At 36.0% G+C, this 4,911-nt stretch overlaps 1 long non-coding RNA gene across 15 annotated transcripts in view; it reads right to left on the bottom strand.

Moving 5' to 3' along the window:
* Positions 1-3,035: 3,035 nt before the first annotated feature.
* Positions 3,036-4,911, bottom strand: part of LOC116079626 — a 68,679-nt gene continuing 66,803 nt past the window's right edge. For all 15 annotated transcript variants that reach the window (XR_004114079.1, XR_004114081.1, XR_004114078.1 and 12 more), the window contains one exon: positions 3,036-3,996. This is a non-coding gene — a long non-coding RNA (uncharacterized LOC116079626). The remainder of the gene's footprint in view (positions 3,997-4,911) is intronic.

Below are 4,911 nucleotides of genomic sequence, written 5' to 3'. Positions count from 1 at the left end.
GTTACACTTATGATAATTTAATAAATGATTTAAAAAAATTTGCAAGGACATAAACATGAATTTTTTACACACCTTGGTCTCTATGGCCTCCACTGATGAAGCACAAGCATAGCAGGGTTCTCTAGAAGCTGTAAAGCATCCATCCTCAAAGATAAGACAAAGAGAGTGAGAAAGACCCCCCCCAAAAGAGCTTTCTTTCCATCACTTCACTCATTAATTCACTCAGATATTAATTAAAAATTTCATGATCATCTCTCTGTGTATCTGCATTTGTGGCTCTGATACATGCTCCCAACACTAAGCATTTACACACTTTACACACACTAGTATCCACAGTTTACATTAACTGTTTCATGCTTCCTTGCATATATATTGATGGTAGGGTAATGCTTTGGGCTATTTACTTCATGCTTATTGGTCTATAAATAAATTAAATTGATAAAGCAGGTTCTTGGATGACCTTAGTCTAATCTCTGGGGCCCAAATGCAGGAAGGAGAGAACAGACTCCCAGAAGTTGTCCTCTGATCCCCTAAGCATATACTGTGGGACAAACTGCCAAACTACTTCCAAGATAAATAAGTTAACATAATAAAACAAGGTATATTCCTAACCTTCCCCCACAGGATGAATAACAGGACAGGAATTGAGGGAGTTCTGCCTTACTCTTCCAGAGCCACAGTATGGATAAAGAAGGTGCCTTATGCTACTGGAAAATCATCACTGGTCTGAGTGTGAGCTTATCTTCATTTACATCAAACATTTTTATTGATTTGCTCATTGATTTACTAATAATAAATAAATTAATCACAATAGCTCTGTACCCCTGTCATTTGTCATTGAAATTAGTCTCTAATTGAAAAACCCCTTCCCCATCAATTATCTTCATTGTTACCCATACCAGTGAATCCAGTTATTTCATACAAACCATATTTATCCCTTGGACCATGGTTGGTTTTAAAAATTATATCATTTTACATTTAATTCATTTTACAAGAACTCTTTTACATTGGACAAAATGTTCCTACTGTTAGGAGCAATGGTGGGGTCCAGAAACCTGCAGGACACAGAGGCCAGGTCACACACTGAGCCTAGGGTGTCAAAAGCAAAACATAGTTAAAATGAGATGAAGGCACAGTCCTTGTTCATTCATGAACTTACCTACATGTATATTCATTTGAAGTAATGTATTTTCATATATATTTTATACATAGTGTCTGATATGTTAAAGGATTCAAACATATTATTTATATTTTTAAGTATACTATAGTAGTTACATATATCTAATTACATGGTAAGAAGATAGCTGCATAAAAACAATCGAAGGAAAATGTCCTGTGGCTTTCTTAGAATCCATAGTTAATAGCCCTGCAAGCAGAAAAGATACTGGACCTGACAACTTAATACAGTATAAACATTGTGGGATTAATATGCCAACAACAGCAGCATAGGGTTGGGTATGTTTCTAGTTATTCTCATCTAGTTTATAAATTAATTAGTTGATAAATCTCTAATAACAATACAACAATATATATATTAATGTCAAAAACTCAGTTAAGGAAAAGATGATGCATTTTTCCATCGGCTTTTTGTCATTTGTCTAGTTAGAGTGGACATTCATGCTACCTGTCCTTACTGCTACATTAAGAATGTACATTGAGGATGAGCACTGACACAGTCTTTTCTTACTGTGTACATTGGCAGAACCTCACACAGCCCAGTATAATAGCTTCAACCTCACCCTACTGGAGCAAACACTTTCACAACTGAGACATTTCGTTCATTGCCCCTGGTAGCCTTGGGTCACTTGGATGTATCTGATTTAGCTTAATGTATATATACTTCTTAGTCTATGAAGAATAACATGACAGCACTGAACTTCCATTAACAAAATGTAAGAATACCCACTATGACTCTTAACCACAAGAAACACTTCTGAACATTTATTCCTTCACTAATTATCACTATTTATTAGCATTAAGTGTTAATAATTAGTGTTCTTTCTCATTTATTATCATTAGATGATATTATATTCCCTTATCTTTGCTAACTTACAATTGTACATTGATTCTTTATATCTTTAAATGACTCACAATAAAAAAATGTACCTCTTTAAAATACCCAACAAAGTGTTTTGATTGTGCATTCTCTTATTGATTTCCTGACTGCAAAATAATCAAAACCTGTGAAAAGCAAACTGAGACAAGATCTTTACAAAATATCAAATCTATCTATCACATCTATTCTGGAGTGGGCAAAAGTAATAATTGTTTTTATCTGAAGGTTTCAGTGTTCCAGACCACCTGTGACTCACACCAACAGTCGTATCGATCCAGAGTTCTGGTAAATTCACTTCCTGTTATCTAGCCTTCTTTATCAATTAACTAACTAGCTCCCTGTGATTAATCCAAAGTCTACAGACAACAACACTTCAAACAGGAATGAACCTTGTTTACTTTTTCCTATCTAGGCCTCCTCTGTTGCAAAAATAGGCATCTCACTTATGACCCATAAGGTTTCAAATGTGGGCTGACCAATGCAAAACTGTATATCAATTATATATTAACTGTGGCTACATTTGCTCAATTTTATTTAATATATTTTATAGATATTTGTATGGTCATTAAAAAGAAGCTGTCCTTTGAAGAATGACCAATTTTGTTTTTAGTAATGGGGATGGAATCTGGTCCATTGAATATACAACAAGTGCTGTACCACTGACTAGGCTTCATTACCATGTAGCTAGAAACAATCATGTACTCCAGGAACTTTTCTTAGCTAAAAGATATGCATGTTCAACTTTTTTCTTGTTTTATTTTGATATTAAAATAATTAGTGCTACCTTTCATTGCAATTTTGTTATTAAAAATTCACACATGCATATGACATGGGTCAAATCACACACAGTCTTATCTATTCTCAATATCTTCTATCTCAGGGTGTGGTTGACAAAGTGGGGTAAGCACCCACTCACCCATGTGTGGATTTATGTTTCCCAATGATCCTTCTGCTCACTTTCAATAATTGTACTCCACACTTTTTTTAGTTGTAGAGGAAATACATTTTTATTAAAATGTATCTTTATACAATGTATTTGTATTAGGTATCCCTCCCCTAACACCTCCCATCCTCCCCATTTCCTACCCACCCATACCCACACCCATTCATTCATTCTTATATTAGAATAAAAACAGTCATCTAAAATGATGGGGAGAGGAGGAGGAGAAGATGAAATAAAAACAAACAAAGCTGACAGGAGACTGTCATAGCTGCCTATTTAGAGGCTCTGCCAGAGCCTGACAAATACAGGGGGGGGTATGTGTGCAGCCAATAATAGACTGACATGGGGATCAAAATGGAGGACTTACTGAAAGGCTGAAGGAGCTGAAAGGGTTTGCAACCCCATAGGAAGAACAACATCAATCACCCAGATCCTCAGAGCTCCCAGGGACTAAGCCCCCAACCAAGGAGCACAAGCAAAGCAGAACAGGAAAGAAAAAGCCAACAACAAATCACAAGAAACGCGTACAGACACTGAGACACACACACACACACACACACACACACACACACACACATATATATATATATATATATAGACCCACAGAAAAATCAAAAAGATACAATCAGAAAAGATAATATATAGAGAAATTATCTGTAGGATGAAAGAGTACCCAGACAAAGCATTGTGAGTTACAAAACCTTCCCAAAGTGCCATAGAGTTCAACATGTGTTGGCCATCTGGGCAATGGAGCCTGCTCTTAAGGGTGGTTTATATGTCCAGTGAGAATCCATTGGAGAAAACTAGTTTTTCCTTTGACAGAGTTCATCAACTGGAGAAAACTTCTCGGTTATCAATATAGAATTGTGTCCAGTCCCCTGTCAGTGCTGAGAGCCCATCAGGCTCAGTCTCTGTGAGGTCCTCGTTTCCTCCGAGTCTTCCATTCCAATTGGCTCTTACACTCTTCCCACCTCGTCTTCCATTGGGTTCCCTTAGCCTGAAGGAAGGGATTTGATGGAGACATCTCAGTTAGGACTGAGTGTTCCAAGCTTAGAGGAAATACTTTTAAAATTTGCGTATTCAGGCAAATGAGACATTACTAATCTAAGTGGTCTCAATAGGACAAACACAGAGGGAGCCACCAACATCTTCAGCATATTGGTAAGTAAGGGAACAAGGTGAAACGGAGATTTTACAATATGATACAATGCTCTCAATGGTCTTGTCTCAATTTTCTCCATTGTTCAGATGTATATTAGCTTTCCAAGAAAAAAAACTTTATGTGTGTTGATTATGATTATGATTCATTAATCATTCATATATTCATATTCATAATTAGTACTCCATGTACTATCTTTTTTAATCACTGGCCAAAAAACTAACATTCTTAGATATTATTTTTTTATGTCTTTGATTTTGTGTTAGTGATGATAGAATCCAGGGCCTCACATATCCAGGATAAAGGCCTCTACCACTGCACTGTCAACTACCTTTGTCCCCAAGGCACCCCAAATTGGTTTAAGTACTTTTAATTTATGTTGCTATTGTTTTCCTTTGTGACATTTACATAATTGAACAATGCTTAACTGTTGATATCTACATTTGTTTATTGACTCTTTTTTCTAATTTTAATATATGAAATTGTACCAATAATAGCAAAGCCCATAAAAACCAAATTCAATAACACAATATCTTGTCAGCAACTTGCTGTAGGACTATCAAGGTGAATCAAGCTCTCTTTGCTTTGGAATTTTGAGTCCAAAACATCTGATTTTTTTTGTAGTAACTAAGTTGGTGACATCAGGCTTTTGCTGAAAAATATAAACATACAAAATCTCTGCGTGGAATATTCTCTTTTAAAAATGACATTCAAAGCCGGGCGGTGGTGGCGCACGCCTTTAATCCTAGCACT

Source organism: Mastomys coucha, unplaced genomic scaffold (assembly GCF_008632895.1).
Source record: "Mastomys coucha isolate ucsf_1 unplaced genomic scaffold, UCSF_Mcou_1 pScaffold6, whole genome shotgun sequence".
Taxonomy (NCBI): Eukaryota; Metazoa; Chordata; class Mammalia; order Rodentia; family Muridae; genus Mastomys; species Mastomys coucha.
The sequence above is the reverse complement of the archived record's forward strand: the minus strand, read 5'-3'. Positions and strand labels throughout refer to the sequence as shown.